The sequence below is a fragment of the Panicum virgatum genome, chromosome 1N (genome assembly GCF_016808335.1).
Source record: "Panicum virgatum strain AP13 chromosome 1N, P.virgatum_v5, whole genome shotgun sequence".
Taxonomy (NCBI): domain Eukaryota; kingdom Viridiplantae; phylum Streptophyta; class Magnoliopsida; order Poales; family Poaceae; genus Panicum; species Panicum virgatum.
In genome coordinates this window covers 31,791,186-31,811,687 of record NC_053145.1, presented here as the reverse complement: position 1 = coordinate 31,811,687, position 20,502 = coordinate 31,791,186, and positions in this window count along the sequence as shown.

Sequence of the window (20,502 nt, the reverse complement as noted above, 5' to 3'; positions counted from 1 at the left end):
ATTGCTTGCCCTATTTGATTTGGAATTCCAATTTTGCTTAACTTCTTGTGCGATGATTCTAAAAACCATGAATATGAAGTTCTTCACATTCAAAAGTCTACATCTTTCATGGTGGGCACAAATTTCATCTGAGCTTTGGTTTTTGAGACATTTTAAATTCTCGCCAACCGGGATTTGAATGGATTGTCATTTCATGTGCAAATTTCCATTTTCTCCCTTAGATTTCAACTAGGCATTTGTTCATTATGAAAAAACTAAAGTGCCTATAAATTTTCAAGGGTATTGGTGGATCCGTTTGAAAGTTATTTCAAATCTAAGACCATATGATTTGAATTCATTGTCATTTTCTGTGATAGTTTCTAAATTTGAATTTGACTTGTATAGAAAGTTTATAGATCATTATTGAAGATGTATTTTAGTGTCTTATTACCATTCATGCCAAGTCAAGTTTAAAAGTATACCAAACAGTGTTTTTCAAGCACATTGCACTCAAACACATACACACAAATTTGCAAAAACAAAATATAGGGTTCATATTTAAGTTTTCTTGGCTCATTTGTGTATGATGTTATGCTAATTGCCTGGCTTTGGCTATTCTGACACCTAGGGTGTCACAGCCTACCCCCCTTAAAAAGAATCTCGTCCCGAGATTCGGGTGAATAAGCTAAGTGCCTACCCCCCTGAAGGTAGATATGCTCATCAACTTCGAATTGCAAGGGCTTTCTCCTTTTATAAAGGTAACTCTTCTGTCTAGAGTGGGTGGCTCTATGACTTTCTTGTATAACTCTTACTTTTTACTCTGCCTTGATTACCAAGTCTGGTCCAAATATTTTGTGGTCTTCAGTTTGCGACCAACTCAAAGGAGTTGACGCCTTTGACCATACAAGGCCTTGAATAGTGCTTGGCAAACCAATCATGAAATCCATAATCGACAAAAGTTGGAGTGTGTCGGCTACTTGCAAGTGGGTGGTCTAACTCTTAGGTGTTACCTTCAGACATATATTTAGTGATTCCTCTTTTTATTCCAATCTACCAGAAGTTTGGCCTAGGGTCTCGATTGTGACACCCTAGGTGTCTGCACAGTTGAACATCATTTATTTTCTGTGCTTCATGTGTGAAATTGCTTGAGCAAGGGTCTATTTTAAAAATATCAGGCCCATTTCTGTAAATATGAATTGATGTAGGGTCATTCTTATAGTTTTATTTGAATAGGATGTGTGATTATTGTTTTGGTGGAGGGTTTATTTGCAAAATTTAGTGCAATCATTACATGGCAGAAAATTTTACTTTTTATTCTGAATTTGAGGTGAATTTGCATTGGAAAAGACAAAAGTCCATTAAATTCAAAATCCTTCTTATGTTTTCAAAATAACTCTTTAACCTTTGGTCAAATCAATTTTTGCACAACACCAAATTTGTAGTTCTTGAAAACTTGAACAACTTTCATGTTGGGCACTTTTTCATTTGAGCCATAGTTTAGAAGTTATTTTTGGTTTACAGTGGGACCGCTGAAATTTTTGGATTTTGCAAAGAGGTCCAAACTCTTTCTTCCACCTCTCTCCCTCTCTGCTTCAGCGCCGCCGGCGCTGAGCACCGCCGCCCGCCGCCGAGGGAGGCCGCAGGACACCTCCTGCTTTGTCCACCGCCTCACGTGGCACCTCCGCAGCCTCTGGACCCACTTCCCCGCGCGCTGTACCCCTCCTCCCCTCGCCACATCGCCCCAGCGAGCTCTGCGGCCGCCACCTCGCCGCCGCCGTGGCCAGCACAGCGCAAAGCCCCAGCACCCCAACTCACGCGCGCCCCAGCATCTAGAGGAGCCCCGCATCCTTTTCCACTTGCTCTTTCGCTCGCTCTCTGCTCAAAACCTCCGGAATACCGCCGCCGACCGCCTGAGCTCCGACGAGCTCGAAGCACACTGTTGACCAGCCCTTGCAGCCCTCCTCTGCCCATGCAGACCCCACTATCAGCTCTGCCTCGACGTCGTGCAGCTTGCAGACCCTCCTCCTCGCCCAATCCCCACCGGAGCAACCTCGCCGCTGTTTCCCGAGCTCCAACCGCCGCTGCTCGCCGTCGACGACCTAGCTCCGACCATCTCCTCGGCCTCCCAAGCCCACCCAGAGGTGCGCCCTGACCTGGTGAAGCTCCCATGCCTTTCCACCCTCGCCGCCGGCGACCCGAGCCACCGGGATTCGGCCGGTCAACACCCACCCCCTGCTCTGACTCTGGCCAGGGGCATATCTGCTAGGATTCGAATTCTTTTAGGGGCATGTCTGCAAGATTTCATGTCTTTTACTTTTTGCGTTTAGGCTAAACTTTGAAAATGCCTAGAAATTTGTAGAAAATCAGAAAAATGCAAATCCTAATGTTTTGGAATCCCTGTTACAAGAACTATAAGTTTTGTTACATGCATATTTTCAGTTCTGGTTAGTATTTTAATCCAAGAAATAGAATAGAAATAGTAGGCTTTATTTATTCTAGGAGTTCTATTCAGTAACTTCATGTGATTCTTGGCTAGCATATGTCTTACAGTGTTATTAGCATCTGGTAAAAATTTGAAACCTTTTCGACATTATTAGCTCTGTCAAAGTTTCAAGATTCTTGAATATACTAGTTTTTCTAATTTATTTGTACTGGTAGAAATAATCAATTTCTGTGTGTGAAACTTTTTCCATGAATTTTTGATCTGTTTAACTATTTTTTTGATTTAATGCTGATTAAGTAGGCTTTAATTGTGATAAATAGTTCCCTTGTTAGAAAATTCTGATAATTTTTATAGAACACTCTGTTGGTCGTGTGTTCATGTCTGTAAAACTTAGGATCTATAATCTCTGTAGAACTCTCTTTATTAATTAGTTTTACCATATGTGGTTTATTTTTGTCTAATTTATTAATTCAGTTTTATGCATAGATAAATTCTGAAAAATTTATGAGGTCTTCATAATTATATGAAGTCTGTTTTGAAAATTTTTGAGCTTCATAAGTGTTGTAGTTTGTCTTATAGAATTCAATCTTGCTCTAAGTACTATCTGAATAATTGTTTTATTCAGATTAAATGGCTGCATGAAATGGCATGAATTTTACAGGGTAGATTACTCTATGTATATCCTGTTTGAAGTAATTTTTGCTGAATTTAAATACTATTTGTGTACTGAGTTACTCATTTCTTTGCAAATCATGTTTGACATGTTATATAAACTATTTGAAACTTACTTTGTAAGTTTAATCAAATTATATTGTGACGTTAACTATGTTGTTTTGTGTAGTCATAGATGTTAAATAACTACTCCATAAACGATTGCCCATATACTTAGTTATGTTTGTTATCTTTTAAATTGCAACTTTACTGTGAAGCGTGTGTTTATAATACCGTTTCTCTCATCACATATAGATACGACTGTTTTATCAGACGGGACATACGAGCTGATTCCGGAGTCCAAAGAAGATGATCAAGAGGCCCAGCTGAACGCCACTATACTAACTGAAGACCTGGACCAAAATCTGGAAGAGCCCAAGGCTAATCAAGCTAGTGACTACCGAGAAGGCAAGCCCCGGACATAACCCAGTAATTCAAATTATTACAATTTATAGTTATTACTTACTTGTGCATTTACAGTTCTTAGGATTTGAATTGAAACCCTAGATGCATGATCCTAGGAACCTATGTACTGAGCACTAGACCTGAGTTCGAATAATTGCTAAGCTTATAGGACCGGTAAAAGTCGAGTGATTGCCTATCACTCGCGAACTCTATAGGAATTGCTTGTTTACTTTCTGCTATCAATATAAGGACGACGGACGGGGTCGTGTTCGATATCATGACCTTGTGTGAGACCCCGTCTGTGTTGATGAACTTGCTAAGGTCGCGGTGTGTGGTAGCGGTGGTTAAGTTTCTGAACGTACTAGCCACATGCCGTAAATATGGTACGCGGTAAGCCTAGTAGCCGATCGGACCGGTGAGTGGATATACCTTTCACTCTCTCTTAGAGATAGGTTTTTATTTATGTTTATGTTGCGCAACACCGCGGCTATAGGGAGGAAGATGGTGCCCTGTAGTTGGGGAGAGTGACACTATCCACAGGTCGGAATGAAAGGTAAACGGTTGTTTGGGAACGACCCGACGGTGTTCCAAATGTGTGTGTTAGGTCTGCCTGGCCAGGTTAACAAATTTCGATTCGAATCGTCCGCTTCTCACGGTTTGGGACTGCTTGATCCCTTTGCCACATAGAGTAATAAGAGCAACATTACTATGATCAATCTTGATGTTTGACTAAAGTTCTACCATGGTCGGATAGGATTAGTTGCTTACATAGAATGGTTAATCAACTAGAATATGGAAAGCTAAAATGTGAAGTAAGGACCTACTCTTTATTGCTTTTCAGCAAAAGGAAAACCAGAGCCTCACAGAACCCTGCATAGTCTAGTTAGGTGGGCTATGTATACCCGTTGACGGTTAAGTCTTGCTGAGTATAAGAATACTCAGCCTTGCTATTGAAACCTTTTTCAGGTATGAGTTTTGAGGACCAGGTCGCTAGTCTGTCTTGGCCCTGCTCTTTGCCTCCTGGCTGGTCCGTAGAATGGGATCCGTCTTCGGCCGGCAATGACCCCGATGAGTGATACCTTGATTGGGCTAGCTTGGTGTCCTTTTGCGACGTGTTGTAGCCGTCGTGTTTTCTTTCCGATGTTTTTAAACTCTGAACTTAAACTTATGTCTTGTATAATGCTTTACTAAGTTTGGATCTGTAATAATGTTTTGAACTTGTGTAATAACTACTATGCCTGTGTTGTAAAATATGTATGGTTGTAATATCTCTGGACTCGCCTTCGTGCGGAGGTATGCTTGTTCGATCCGAGAACCGGTGGTTGTATCGGGACGTTACCCAACAGACCAAGACTTGTTCCGTTTGAAGTGCGTTTGAGCTGGTGTTGCCTTTAGGGTGATGGCCAGCGCACTTGAGCCGGGATAATTCAGGTGGTTCTGCCACAGCTGGTATCAGAGCTGCAAGTGTACACTAGTGGTGTTGGAACCTTAAAAATCGATTTCCGTATAAAAATTGGACCAACAAAGTGTTTATAAAACTACGTTGGTTTCGTTAAGGATTGAGCATAGAGCGTAAAGCCCTAGGGAAATTATGGGATTTATCAGGTGGCTATCTATTAATGGTTTATTATATCTAACTTCCAGCACTTTACATTTTTGTCAAACCATACTCACAAGCAACCCTTAATTTCTGTAACAACGCATCTACGCTAAGGTAAGAAGGTAAGGATCCTCAGTCAGCTGAGGGAGTCTGACCTTCAAGTCGGTGATGCAAGCCAAACACTGCCCTCAAGCAGTGGCTTACTTGAGGTACTCCCAATATGCCAACTATTAGTTGACTATATTGGAAGTAAAGTGTACTCAGTCAGCTGAGGGAGTCTGACCTTCCCGTCGGCGATGCGAACCGAACGCTGCGCTCAAGCAGTGACCTTCTTGAGCTACTGCCAATATACTGACCATCGGTCGATTATATTGGGAGTAAAAGTACCGTGAATACGTTGCCTCGGTAGCGTATGAGCACTGTCCATGCAGTGTTGGACGCATTGATACCGCTTCTATAGTGAGCGGTAATGTATGGGAACGCTTTCATGAGTGCTGGCATGAAAGGTTCAATGCAGGTATATACATATATACATGTATATATATATGTTTTGTCAATCTTCTGCAGGTACACTAACCGCGATTCGATAAGTTAAGAACGGTTAGAATTTATCGGCTAGATATATAGGGAGAGACATATCTGTGTTATGCCACCGTACTAACCATGTAAGCCCAACAATAGTTGGCAATTGTTTTGTTTTGTGAGGACGTATAGAACGTGCATGCATCATGGCATATCTTGGTATGATTGATCGCCTTGCTTGTTATGTTGTTTTATTAAAATATGTTGCTTTTACCTGAATGTCCTCCTAGGTTTTCTGTTGTAGTAGTGTGACTGACGTAATCTGCTAGTCTAATCTTGAGTTGAGAAGGTCTTTTGTAAGTTTGTGGCTTTGGATTTTGTATTAACCTTACCGTTGATCTTAGTTTGTTAATCAATCCAACCCTTGATCAATGTCTTGAATCTATTCCTATCAAAACCATTATTCCTTTTCCTTCATGGCTCCCTGGTTAAGCCATGATGTTTGTTAACAAAACCCCATCAATAATCATTCTATTCCTCTTGGGGTTATGCCTGAACTTGCTGGCTATTTTGATTTCAACATCTGAATCCTATATTTCCATTCTTGCTCAGTTAATTTTGGCTAAATTAAAAAAAGTCATGATAATAATAACTTTTGAAATACAATCCTTGATGCAACGATCATGCATCACATCATTTCATGTCATTCGTCAGTGCATGGTGTTGCATCATGATCGGGAATCTGTAGACTGACGAATGGGTATGCGTTTGAGTACCACTTCGTGGGTTGTCTTCGGTTACTATCTTGTCGTTGTTGGCGCTATTGGGTTGCCACACTTGATTTCTCTTGTGGTGGTGTTTAGTCACGTGACCTTGATGCCGCGACAAAACCTAGACTATCGTGTGTGCTGCAGCCACATGATTGAGCTACTAGGAGCGCGCTGGTGTCTAGTATGTGTGACGTAACTCACTGCAATCCCCTTCTATGCAACCTTATTATTGTCCTAACTTCTGATCCTTACTCAAGGGTATAGGGCTAACGAGATTTAGTTGCGGGAAAAATAGGTACGGTATGCGCATTGCACTATGTGCATCATGCTTGTGTATCTCATACATGCATCCGTCAAGAGCATCATCATCACTGCATTAGAGTGTATGCAAAATTGGGTCAGTATCGTGCTCATACATGCATTCGTCAAGAGCATCATCATCACTGCATTAGAGTGTATGCAAAATTGGGTCAGTATCGTGGCAATTGCATCGTGTCATAAGCACCATTTTAATGGCGCATAAAACATTTTGTCATTGCATTGCACCAGCATTGCAATCTTACATCTCGAGGATGCATCATTCTCATGGTCATCGAGCATATGCATCTCGCATCATGCCGTTTAATTTAATCAATAGTTTGAGCAAGAATGTCCTTGAGCAAAAACTCACCTTGATATCTTTTCTATCTAGATTCACCACCAGATTGAGAAATTGATTCTTCCAGGACTTAGATCCTCTCTTCTTGGCAAAATCCTACTATATGTTAGTACAATAATAGTCCACCGGTCCATTTCACCCGACTTTAGTGGTGATGGTGTCCACATATGTTATCCACCATCACTCGCGGCGAAAGCTGAAACTCTGGAGCTTTTTAGTGTGGAAAAACAATTGACTAGTTCACACAGTGGCACAGTTAATCCCTTCCGCTCTTAATACCATACCTTGATTCTTAAACTTTCTCTAAGTTCTCAATCCTTATCTGCAAAGGATCATATCGTCAACATCAATATCCTCTAATGTGACCTTGTCCTGCTGGCTTTGATGCATGGTTTGCTCCTTTTGCCTCGAGAGTCTATCTTTCAGAATCTCGGGGCGAGATTCCTTTTAGGGGGAAGGCTGTGACACCCTAGGTGTCTACACAGTAGAACATCATTTATTTTCTGTGCTTCATGTGTGAAATTGCTTGAGCAAGGGTCTATTTTAAAAATATCAGGCCCATTTGTGTAAATATGAATTGATGTAGGGTCATTCTTATAGTTTTATTTGAATAGGATGTTTGATTATTGTTTTGGTGGAGGGTTTATTTGCAAAATTCAGTGCAATCATTACATGGCAGAAAATTTTACTTTTTAGTCTGAATTTGAGATGAATTTGCATTGGAAAAGACAAAAGTCCATTAAATTTAAAATCATTCTTATGTTTTCAAAATAACTCTTTAACCTTTGGTCAAATCAATTTTTCTACAACACAAAAGTTGTAGATCCTGAAAAGTTGAACAACTTTCATGTTGGGCACTTTTTCATTTGAGTCCTAGTTTAGAAGTTATTTTTGGTTTATAGTGGGAGCCCTGAAATTTTTAGATTTTGCAAAGAGGTCCAAACTCTTTCTTCCACCTCTCTCCCTCTCTGCTTCAGCACCGCCGGCGTTAAGCGCCGCCGCCCGCCGCTGAGGGAGGCCGCAGGCCACCTCCTGCTTCGCCCGCTGCCTCACGTGGCACCTCCGCAGCCTCTGAACCCACTTCCCCGCGCGCTGTACCCCTCCTCCCCTCGCCACATCGCCCCAGCGAGCTCTGCAGCCGCCACCTCGCCGCCGCCGTGGCCAGCGCAGAGCAGAGCCCCAGCACCCAAACTCGTGCGCGCCCCAGCACCTGGAGGAGCCCTGCATCCTTTTCACCTTGCTCTTTCGCTCGCTCTCTGCCTAGAACCTCCGGAACACCTCCGCCGACCGCCGGAGCTCCGACGAGCTCGAAGCTCACCATCGACCAGCCCCTTGCAGCCCTCCTCAGCCAACGCAGACCCCACTATCAGCTCCACCTCGACCTCTCGCAGCTTGCAGACCCCTCCTTCTCGCCCAATCCCCACCGGAGCAACCTCGCCGCTGTTTCCCGAGCTCCAACCGCCGCTGCTCGCCGTCGACTACCTAGTTCCGATCATCCCCTCGGCCTCCCAAGCCTACCTAGAGGTGCACCCTGACCTGGTTAACTCCCACGCCTCTCCACCCTCGCCGCCGGCGACCCGAGCCATCGGGATTCGGCCGGTCAACGCCCACCCCCTGCTCTGACTCCGGCCAGGGGCATATCTGCTAGGATTCGAATTCTTTTAGGGTCCTGTCTGCAAGATTTCATGTCTTTTCCTTTTTTCTTTTAGGCTGAACTTTGAAAATGCCTAGAAATTCGTAGGAAAATCATAAAAATGCAAACCCAAATGTTTTGGAATCCTTGTTACAAGAACTATAAGTTTTGTTACATGCATAATTTCAGTTCTAGTTAGTATTTTAATCCAAGAAATAGAATAGAAATAGTAGGCATTTTTTATTCTAGGAGTTCTATTCAGTAACTTCATGTGATTTTTGGCTAGCTTATGTCTTGTAGTGTTGTTAGCATCTGGTAAAATTTTGAAACCTTTTCGACATCATTAGCTATGTCAAAGTTTCAAGATTCTTGAATATACTAGTTTTTCTAATTTATTTGTACTGGTAGAAATAGTCAAGTTCTGTGTGTGAAACTTTTTCCATGATCACATGTTACTAGAACTTTGCTGTTGCCCAAGTTTGGGAAATGTTTGATATGTTTAACTATTTCTTTGATTTAATGCTGATTAAGTAGGCTTTAAATGTGATAAATAGTTCATTGCTTAGAAAATTCTGATAATTTTTTGTAGAACACTCTGTTTATCATGTGTTCATGTTTGTAAAATTTAGGATCCAGAATCTCTATAGAACTTTCTGTATTAATTAGTTTTACCATATGTGGTTTATTTTTGTCTAATTTATTACTTCAGTTTTATGCCTAGATATATTCTAAAAAATTTATGAGGTGTTCATAATCATATGAAGTCTACTATGAAAATTGTTTAGCTTCATAAGTGTTGTATTTTGTCCTATAGAATTCAATCTTGCTCTAAGTACTATCTGAATAATTGCTTTATTCTGATTAAATGGCTGCATGAAATGACATGAATTTTACAGGGTAGATTACTCTATGTACATCCTGTTTGAAGTAATTTTTCTGAATTTAAATAGTGTTTGTGTACTGAGTTACTCATTTCTTTGCAAATCATGTTTGACATGTTATATAAACTATTTGAAACTTACTTTGTAAGTTTAATCAAATTGTCTTGTGATGTTAACCATGTTGTTTTGTGTAGTCATAGATGTTAAATAACTACTCTATAAACGATTGCCCATATGCTTAGTTATGTTTGTTATCTTTTAAATTGCAACTTTATTGTGAAGCGTGTGTTTATAATACCGTTTCTCACATCACATATAGATACGACTGTTTTATCGGACGGGACGAACGAGCTGATTTCGGAGTCCAAAGAAGATGATCAAGAGGCCCAGCTGAACGCCACTGTACTAACTGAAGACCCGGACCAAAATCCGGAAGAGCCCATGGCTAATCTAGCTAGTGACTACCGAGAAGGCAAGCCCCGGACATAACCCAGTAATTCAAATTATTACAATTTATCGTTATTACTTACTTGTGCATTTACAGTTCTTATGATTTGAACTGAAACCCTAGATGCATGATCATAGGAACCTATGTACTGAGCACTAGACCTGAGTTCAAATAATTGCTAAGCTTATAGGACCGGTAAAAGTCGAGTGATTGCCTGTCACTCGCGAGCTCTATAGGAATTGCTTGTTTACTTTCTGCTATCAATATAAGGATGACGGACGGGGTCGTGTTCGATATCATGACCTTGTGTGAGACCCCGTCTGTGTTGATGAACTTGCTAAGGTCGCGGTGTGTGGTAGCGGTGGTTAAGTTTTTGAACGTACTAGCCACATGCCGTAAATATGGTACGCGGTAAGCCTAGTAGCTGATCGGGCCGGTGAGTGGATATACCTTTCCCTCTCTCTTAGAGATAGGTTTTTATTTATATTTATGTTGCACAACACCGCGGCTACAGGGAGGAAGATGGTGCCATGTAGTCGGGGAGAGTGGCTCTATCCACAGGTCGGAATGAAAGGTAAACGGTTGTTTGGGAACGACCCAACGGTGTTCCAAACGAATGTGTTAGGTCTGCCTGACCAAGTTAACAAATCTCGATTCGAAACGTCCGCTTCTCATGGTTTGGGACTGTTTGATCCCTTTGCCACACAGAGTAATAAGAGCAACATTACTATGATCAATCTTGATGTTTGACTAAAGTTCTACCATGGTTGGATAGGATTAGTTGCTTGCATAGAATGGTTAATCAACTAGAATATGGAAAGCTAAAATGTGAAGTAAGGTCCTACTCTTTATTGCTTTTCAGCAAAAAGAAAACCAGTGCCTCACAGAACCCTGCAAAGTCTAGTTAGGTGGGCTATGTATACCCGTTGACGGTTAAGTCTTGCTGAGTATAAGAATACTCAGCCTTGCTAGTCTATCTTGGCCCTGCTCTTTGCCTCCTGGCTGGTCCGTAGAATGGGATCCGTCTTCGGCCGGCAATGACCCCGATGAGTGATACCTTACTTGGGCTCGCTTGGTGTCCTTTTGCGACGTGTTGTAGCCGTCGTGTTTTCTTTCCGCTATTTTTAAACTCTGAACTTAAACTTATGTCTTGTATAATGCTTTACTAAGTTTGGATCTGTAATAATGTATTGAACTTGTGGAATAACTACTATGCCTGTGTTGTAAAATATGTATGGTTGTAATATCTCTGGACTCGCCTTCGTGCGGGGTATGCTTGTTCGATCCGAGAACCGGTGGTTGTATCGGGACGTTACCCGACAGACCAAGAATTGTTCCGTTTGAAGTGTGTTTGAGCCGGTGTTGCCTTTAGGGTGATGGACAGCGCACTTGAGCCAGGATAATTCAGTTGGTTCTGCCACAGCTGGTATCAGAGCTGCAAGTGTACACCAGAGGTGTTGGAACCTTAAAACTCATGATTCCCTGGGTCCACTATGGAGCTTCAAACCATAAAACTCTATCCTTGTCGCAGCCAAGCATTTAGGCTTCTCTGCTCTTTAAGAGAGCTTGTACTTGATGATTCTTTTGCAGAACAGATTCTGAGCAGTTGATAAAATTGAGCATAACTGATGAATCCAAGGTCCAAAAATTATCAAATTTTTACTGGAGGTTCCTAAGATAACTGTGATCATTTTCTCTAGTCAACTCCAACTCAGAAACAGAGCTTAAGATAGTCAAATCATTAAGTGTTTGCCTATAGGTTGACTCAGATTCCAGACTGAACAAAGGGCTAGTATTTTGACTTTCAGTACCAAACCAATTGACCAAAAATTCTCAAAAGTTTACAGTAGCTTCTAGACTCAGTTATCTACAACTTTCAAGTTGAACGTTTTCTGAGGAGAAGCTTTTAAGTGGGTCAAAAATTCATGTCGCCAGACTGCTGCAACTAGACAGATAAGCAAGGGTTCAAGAATCTATCATTTTTCCTCCTGTAGAGTGATCCAACAATTCCCAAATTTTTACAGTAGAAAGTAAACTTGTTTTGCTATATGTATTTTCATTGGCTCAACTTTCTTTGGGGTAGTTTGCCAGGTCAAAAAATTTGGGTGTTCCTTCTGTACATCTCACCGGTCCACTTACATCTGGCAACTTTCTAGGATTGAGATCTTATTCTTCAGTAGAAACAAATTTTTCTCAAGACATTCTTGCTCAAAGATGCTTTTATTAAATGGAGTTGGTACTTGTTTTGAGGAAAATGCATACTGATTTCATGCCATTATGTATTATGGAGATGCCAATATGCCATGAGATTGATGATACACATGACAACTATGGTGGAGATATGTTATTTGCAATTAGGTACTGCAACTATAGTATGCTTATGATGGTGCAACACAAATATGAGACGACCATATTTTGATGAAGTGATGCATACGGCGTGGTCATTTGTACTAATGTTAGTTGCTTGAGGTGCGGGTCATGGTGTGTAACTGCTGATGCACATGGTTTAGATGAATGATTGTTGACATTTCTTAGCGCAATCACTAGGAATGGTTAATCCTTAGCAACAGCACCAGAAATGCCTGTTGGCAGTCCTTAGTGCAATCACTAGAAATGAGGGCACCGAACCCATCCTAGCAACTGCACCCAAGGGGTGCCACTCTCGTGGTATAATCAATACGATTACAGATGTATCCGCAAGCGCACGAATATACCATTGTAGCATTTCACCCAGAGAGTAAGGGTATTGTCATTTATTTGTGTCCCAAAGGATGGCAGCGGCAAAGGTATTGTACTCAACATTAACCATGACATTGTGCCTCAAGCAATAGGTAACTCTAACAGGGGTAAGTACAGATAAAGAATAAGCAAGGGTAATGCGACACAGCACACATCCACACTCCAAGAGGAAAGAATAAAGGAGAGAAACTATAAAACAAAGAACTACTCTATCCTACGTCAAGTCAGCTGGAGCTTAGGCTAGGTTAGGTGTCTTAGTGCTTCTATCCAAAGTTGGGGTCATGTTAGATCATGGTTAGGACTGCAGGATCCCATTACCTCTTTGCATGAACTCCTACACTGAACCCGAATGTTGGGGAGTACGCTAAACGCAACACCGCTGTTACGCCGGACGGACAGGGCTGTCACCACCTGCCGTCTACCCTAGTCACACTGTGGGGCACGGTCATATCCGAAGGATCCTGCATACCCGAGCACCACGCTCGTGTATGAAGTCACTACTCTAGTGCCCCCAGGTCTCCCACCCTTCGAATGGACGAGTAAAACACTAGAGCAAGCCCAAAGGCACAACGAACCTCTATCCGTACCTAGATCATCTGGCCTAACCAAGACCGTAGCATAACTTATGAACGATGTAAGCATGGATTGATAAACTATCAAGATAGTAAAGCAACCATGGCAAAACTCTATATTATGAATAGAAGTCTGACAAGTCGGATACAACGCCAAACCAGGAGCCGAGGATTGCTCAACGACCCCAAGGACGACTTGCTCGCTAAAGAGAACTAGCCTAGCTCCACTACCTAGCTAAGAGAGCAAGAGAGAGGAGAGCCTTCTTGGAGAGAATGGAATGAAGTGTGTGTGTGTGTGTGAGGGGTGAGAGGGGGCCCTATTTATACTAGTGGAGGTCGGTTCCCGCCAAATGCACGTATGGAAGGTAATCAGGAGACTTGGGGCTGACTCCTCCTCGAAATGCCCCTGGACGGGAGGCCAGCCAGGTTCGACCGACCCAGGGGGTCGGCTGGCTTCACCTGGCCGCCTCTCATCCTTATCCTTCTCTGGAAGGCTAACTTGTGGGCTCTGATATCTTTCCTTGTATGCATTATGCGTGGCGGGCCCGTTTGCTCTGCCAGATGGGCCCTCCTTGTAAGTGGGTGACGCCGGATGCGATATTCTGCGTAGTTGTATGGCGTCTGCTGCATGTTTTTTCTTATTCCGCTCCTGCTCATCTGAAATGTACAAAACTCGAAAACAACTATGGAGCAAGGTTAGTGATACAAATATGTGGGTAAGGCATGCAGTTTTCCTTTATTATTGAGTATAGTTGACGGGTGAAAATGGCACTTAAGCACCGTCATTTACTCCCCCAAGCTAGCCCTTTGCTCGTCCTGAGCAAAGTTTTAAACTTAGGTTGTTGATCAGGAGTTGCTACAATGTCGCATTCCTGACTTATGCCCAAGGCACAACCGAGTGTTCTTACCTTTATTCTAAATAAGTTGGCCTTGTTCGCACCTTTTACCTTACCCATGTGGGGCTTATAGCATCATCCTCCTCTTTGGCGGTTGAGGGTCAGAACGGCTTGTAGAGTACCACTTACCACTCCTTTGTTCAACCGTCAATCCGGAGGTTTTATAAAGTTTTTGAAAAGAAATAATGTAGTTCCTCGGGTGATCTCTCGGATTGCTCAATGTGTTTCATTCCTCACCAAGGCCTTTTTATACGCCTTTCTTTTTCCATCCTACTTCTAATGGCTTCTTTTTAGTGGATTTGTAAGTATGGAGGATATAATGGCAAACTTGCTTCTCATATTTCGCTAAGTCAAAGACCGGATCTGATGGAGAAACAAGTCATAAGCCTTGATCAAGATGTGCAAGTGTGTGGATATTTTTTTTGGTGGATGATGGATGAGAACTCCTTTATATGAATTCTCTTTCCCTTGTAATGTTTTATATAGGGGCTATATTTTCTTTTTTTCTCTCTCTCTTTTTTTTGACACACCTTGTGGGTGTGTGGCATACCTTCTTTGGGTATGCATCTTTTCTCTTTTTTTTGACATGCCTTGTGGGCATGTGGCATATCTTATTTGGGTATGCATCTTTTATTTCTTTTTGTATAGCCCATACACTATGATGATAACTTTGGAGAGAGATAAACATGACACATCTTGGAGTTTTATTTGTGGATGGATGGGGGATGTACTTGCTATCTTCCAGGTGTAGAAATATAGCATGTGAGTGGACGTGTACGTGATCTTGATCATGGTCGTATGAAGTGATTCTCACAAAGGGTCACAACAATTTGACAAAGCTCAATGAGAAGACAAGTTGCATATGTAGAAAAGGCTTTTCAAACTTGTAACTCATATGGCTCTGGATAGGAATTGCATATCACCGAGGAACTTTATTCTATTTTTGTATTTTTGAAAAGAAATACTCCGGATATCAAGCATCATGTAGGAGAAGATCATAGCAACTCTTTTCAGCCATATCATAACCCACAACAACCTAGATTCAAATTTTGCTTTTCGCTACCCACAAGTTTAAAGCTTAAGGTTTGAACATCTAGCCACCAACTCAGAACTTAGGGAGAGCACAAGGTTGTAACTAGGCATATGAAAGGAACTAACAGAGCAACTATTCATCATCTCAACAAGGAAAAACTACACATGCTTACTACACATACTGGAAAGCAAGTAAATATTTTTGGGTTTCTAAAGGTTTTGCCAATTTTTATTTGATTTTAGTTATGCAAATTTTTATGGATTTCAGAATTTTGCAAATTTTTGTTTGGTTTCATGCAAGGTTTTGAAAGCAGTAAAGATAGAGTTTGATACAAGGTACCTCTCATGGGGGTCCTCCCCCAAGCTAGCTTCAGGCTCACTGCTGCTGGTTGGGATTAAACCCAGCCCAACGGTAGTAGGCCCTCCACTCCTTCTGGGATTGCTGCTGTTGCTGCTCCAGGTTGCGGATCCTCTCGCCTGTGTATCGCCGCTAGTTTTGGGTTGACTCGATGTGCTGGCCCAGCGACTCGTCGATGTTGGTGGTGCGCACGTTCAGCTTGCCCATCTGCCGAGTCAGAGTGGAGAAGCCTCTGGACGAAGCTGTACGTCGCGGGGGTCCATTGGAGCTGGAACTGGTGGACCGGTCCCCTGAGGCCTGCCGTGCCCACATAGTGGAGCTGGCACTCTGCCATGATGAACCTCCAGCCTCATATTGCTGTGGTTGAGGCTGAGGTTGCTGCTGCATGAACTCCTCCCTTCTGGCCCTGCTTCTTGTAACCCTGCCAGGAAGACCAGAAACACTATGCCGGCGGCTCTCCTCTTGTGGAACAAGAGGGATGGTTAGTGAACGACAGTTATACAAATGATACCCCGCATTTGGCAATGGGATTTCATTTGCATAACCAAGAGAAAAGAAAATCAAGGAGTCATCCGGGCCTTTCTTGAGCATGTGGCCTTGAACCAAGTACGCCTCATCGATCATAACACGGGGCTCCTCAATGAAGGGAACGGGGTTCCCATCTAAGATTCCCATGTTTGATGCGATGCGGGTAACCAAAGAAGTGCATTCAATAGGACCCGTCATCCGAATATTTGTGAGCCTTTGCTTAACCATTGCTTGTGCAGGGGAGATTCGGATTTTGTTGACCATGGCGTATAATATCATCAACTCATCGTTCCGCACCGGTCGTGGATAATCTCTTGGAAAGAGAGTGATAGCCACCCACTTCTGCATCAAACGAAGAGTCGGATTTTGAATGTCATTGCACCGAGGTGCAAACTTGCCATGAACAATTTAACCCGAAATCAAACCCCAAAACTCATGTCGATCAAAACCGCGGCAAGCTTTTGCAAGGGAAATCGGCAAGCGCGCGCTAAAACCAAGCAGGTGACTGAAATTTCTCCAATTAAAATAGCGTTCAACTCCAAAAAGTCGGAAAGAAACACCATCGTCCACCTCCCGAAGAGTGCAAAGAAACTGGATGGTGAGGAGACGAGAACCATTCTCCTCAACAGGCACAAAACCATCCCATCCAACCAGCATGCCAAACACGAGCGAAGTCAACGTCCATACCTGTTTTTTCGAGAAGGTCCGGATCGAAGGCTCTGGTATGACCAAAGCTTCGATTCTTGATCATGGCGTAGGCTTGACGCTCGCGGTCATCTTGCAAGTCGAGGTACGGTGCATCTTCTTCATCTATTTCCATGTGCTCGGCTTGTGGTTCTTCAGCTTGCTCCTCTATTTGTTCCTCTTATTCGTCTTGCTTATAGTCCATCGTGGTCGGCGTTGGTGTAGGTTCGGGGGAATGACGGGATATCGACCCACCCCGTGAACGAGATGAGCTTGACCCTGTCATCTTCTTGATAGCTCCATAAAGTTTTCGAACTACAGCCCTTCATGCTTGCAACACGAGCGAACAAGAATGAACGAGAACAACTCGGTTCGGGTTATGTTAGCGAAATCAAAATGAAATTCTTACCCGAGAGTTGTTCCTCCAAATATGTGATCAATCTTGCAGCAAAGAAATGAGAGAGAGAGATTTCTTGAAACCAAACTTGAGCCAAAATCCAATGGTAACTCGAGCAAGAATGTGTGAGAGGGAGTGTGAGTGAGTGTGTGAGTATGAGAGAGCTCAACACCCCTTTCGGCCCCTATTTAAAGAGAAGATGGCGTGTGCACCAGAGTAGACGCAAGCCACAACGGCTATGGAGCCATTGGAGAAGGTGGGGCCCAGGAGCCGTTGGCCCTGGGGCGGCCGACCTGTGGGGTCGACCAGCCCCAGGGTGGGCCCCCTGGTGCCCCTCTTTGGCCAAATGCTTCCTCAACAGTTAAGTTGTTTGAAAATATGGTGCACGGCCAAAAGTTTGCTCGAAAAGATGTCCACATTATTTTTCCCAAAGGATTTTAAACTCGGAAAATATTTTTGGTCTTTTTGTAAAAAGGGAAAAATGCTAGAAAAATTCCAGCATGCAGAAAGCAATTTTGAAAATTTCAAACATGTAGTGGAGAAAAACAAATAAGGTGTAAAGAAAATGTTGAAAAGCGGAGAAAGCAAATATGAGATAAATACCAATTTACCTTTGGCAAGGGCACGTCGTTTAAAGTCCGACGTGCACGACTTTTCCCCATCGTTCTTACCATTCGTCGGCTTGTCCTGGAGAACTGGACGAGGCCGAACTCTCGACCTTCCGCCACACCTTTCTTTCCTTCTTCTTTCTTTTAGGTGTGGAGGGTCGTTGTTCTGGCTGGGGTTCTGGTCCACCCCAGAGTGCTTGCCCTTTACTGTCTTGTTGGATCATGAAGCGCTGCTCTTCCTTCTTCTTGAACTTGAAAAACATATCCTCCCTTCCGACACGGAAACGGATTTCTCCCTTTCCGACATCGATCCTTGCCTTGGCATACCTTAGAAAAGGTTGCCCAAGTACGAGGTCGACTCCGAGGTCGCCCTCCATATCCATTACCACAAAGTCGGCAAGGATGAAGGAGTCTCATACTCTTACGAAAACGTGTTCTGCTATCCCTTCGGGATACCGAATGGTTGAATCTGCAAGCTATACGAGCATAGTTATTGGGGAAAGAGCAGGATATTAAAGTGGTTCATATATTACCTTGGGCATTATATTCACACTTGCCCCCAGATCGCATAAGCATCGCTCGAAGTGTTTGATGTAGATCCAGCAGCTGATCATGGGGATACCTGGATCCTCTTGCATCGCTGCCACCATGCCATCCCAAACGTGGTTCCTTGGGGGATAGTACCTACCTGCATGGTTATTGCATGGTGGCCTCCGGGATGAGTTATCCCGTCCGGTAGACACCATGCTGACATTTTCAACGGAAGACTCGGGTTGCCCCGGGATCTTCCCGCTCTCAACAGCAGGTAACGAAGCAGCAATTTGTGCAAGCTGGGTTTCAATCATTTTGTTGAAACTTAACTAGTTTTTAAGAGTTGAAGACAAAGTTTCAAGCTTGACATTTAAACTTTCCAGGGATTTGTCATTGGACAAAAGCTTTTTATTTATATTTTCATTGATTTTAACTTGGCCAAGAACAAGTTCTCTTAAGGGAGGTTGGTTTGAATTAAAATTCGAATTATAGGAAGGATTGTAGTTATTACCTCCCTGAAAAGGTGGGCGTGGCTGGTTCCACCCCTGGCCTCCTAGTTGTGGACGGCACCTGTTGTTATTGTTGTTGAGGTAGGCGCAGTCTTCACGGGTCTCGGGGCAGTCGTTCCCCGAGTGTCCATCATTACCACAGACTTCACACGTGAAGTGCAAACCCATGGCATAAACAGGAGCATGGATCGGTTGTTTGCTCCCTTCCTCCATCTTCTTGATTAGGAGGTCCAGCTTCGCGGCAATCATATCTGTCTCTTTGACGGTATGCATGCCTTTTGTATGGGGTTGGAGTCGTTCATCGCTCCACCCCTGATTGGAGACCATCTTCTCGACCAATTCTTTTGCTTTGGCGATAGTCAGGTCGAGGAAGGCTCCTCCAGTAGTAGCATCAATGTTTGAAAGTGCATCTCGGCCCCTAGTGTGTTTTGGTGGATTGATTGACACCACGATTAAAGGACTAACTATCTTGTTGAGTATATGAGCAGGAATTGATTATCATAATTGTAATCTATGTGATGAAATGAATCAAGATTCAAGACACATGCTCATATGACAAGATGAATGACATGTTCTAGTATGAGAATATTAACAAGCAACAGCTACCATGGAAATTGGGATATGTATCAATGATAAAGAATTTATTCGTATATCCAAATGAAGCTTGTTGATGTAAGTGGAATTCAAAATGACAAGCCAAGGTATTGTGAATGAGACAAAGGTGTATGCTTAGGCATAGTCTCACAATTGGAGAAACTTATCATAAGGAATGTATGAGATAGTTGATGATCAAGCAAGCATGAAAGAAATGATGCTCATTGTAATGGCAAAATCAATGTGAGTTCAAGAGGGCTCTTGAGGATAAATGGATGGGATCGAAAGGCGTGTTTCTAGAGGCTATGTAAGCAAAGGCTTGGCATGAGCAAAGAAATCGATAATGATTAAGTCCAATAATTCTAAGAGACATGGAAAATTTCATATTGACAAGTGTCATTCATTAGAGAAGAAAAATTGCTTGTGAATCAAAATGGATTTCATTGTAAGTTAAATGTGATACAAGCCTACATGAAGATATATGTGATGCAAGGATGAAGAGTTGGAATTCGGGAATGGGTTTCTAGGTACTAAGCTTGGAGAAGGGCAATTGTGGTTGTGCCGAGGCAATGCTAGGGTGACGAAACGTTCTTTGGGTTCAACTTGAAGAATCTTGGTCATGTGTGGTGTTCATGTTGGCAAGTATCAATCTTTCTAGAATCTTATTGTGTAGACGGTGACTTGAACTAGAAGTGAATTTCATTCAAGGATAAAGGTTCAAGGTCACTAGCTCAATGTAACACCCTAATTTAAATTTTAGTATTTAATAATAACTTTCATTGGCTTTATTTAATTTTCTAAGGTTTATATGCTTAGCCTTGCATTTAATTTAATTTTCTTTCGCGAGTAATAAAAATCTTTTTAGGTTAAAACATGTTTGTGCATTGATGCTGGTGCATGGATTTATTTTGGTTGAGTGATAGGGCTTGAATTCAAATTTTAAATTTGAATTCAAATAGAGTTGAGTGTTGTTTTAAAAAGAAAAGAGGAAGGAAAAAGAAGAA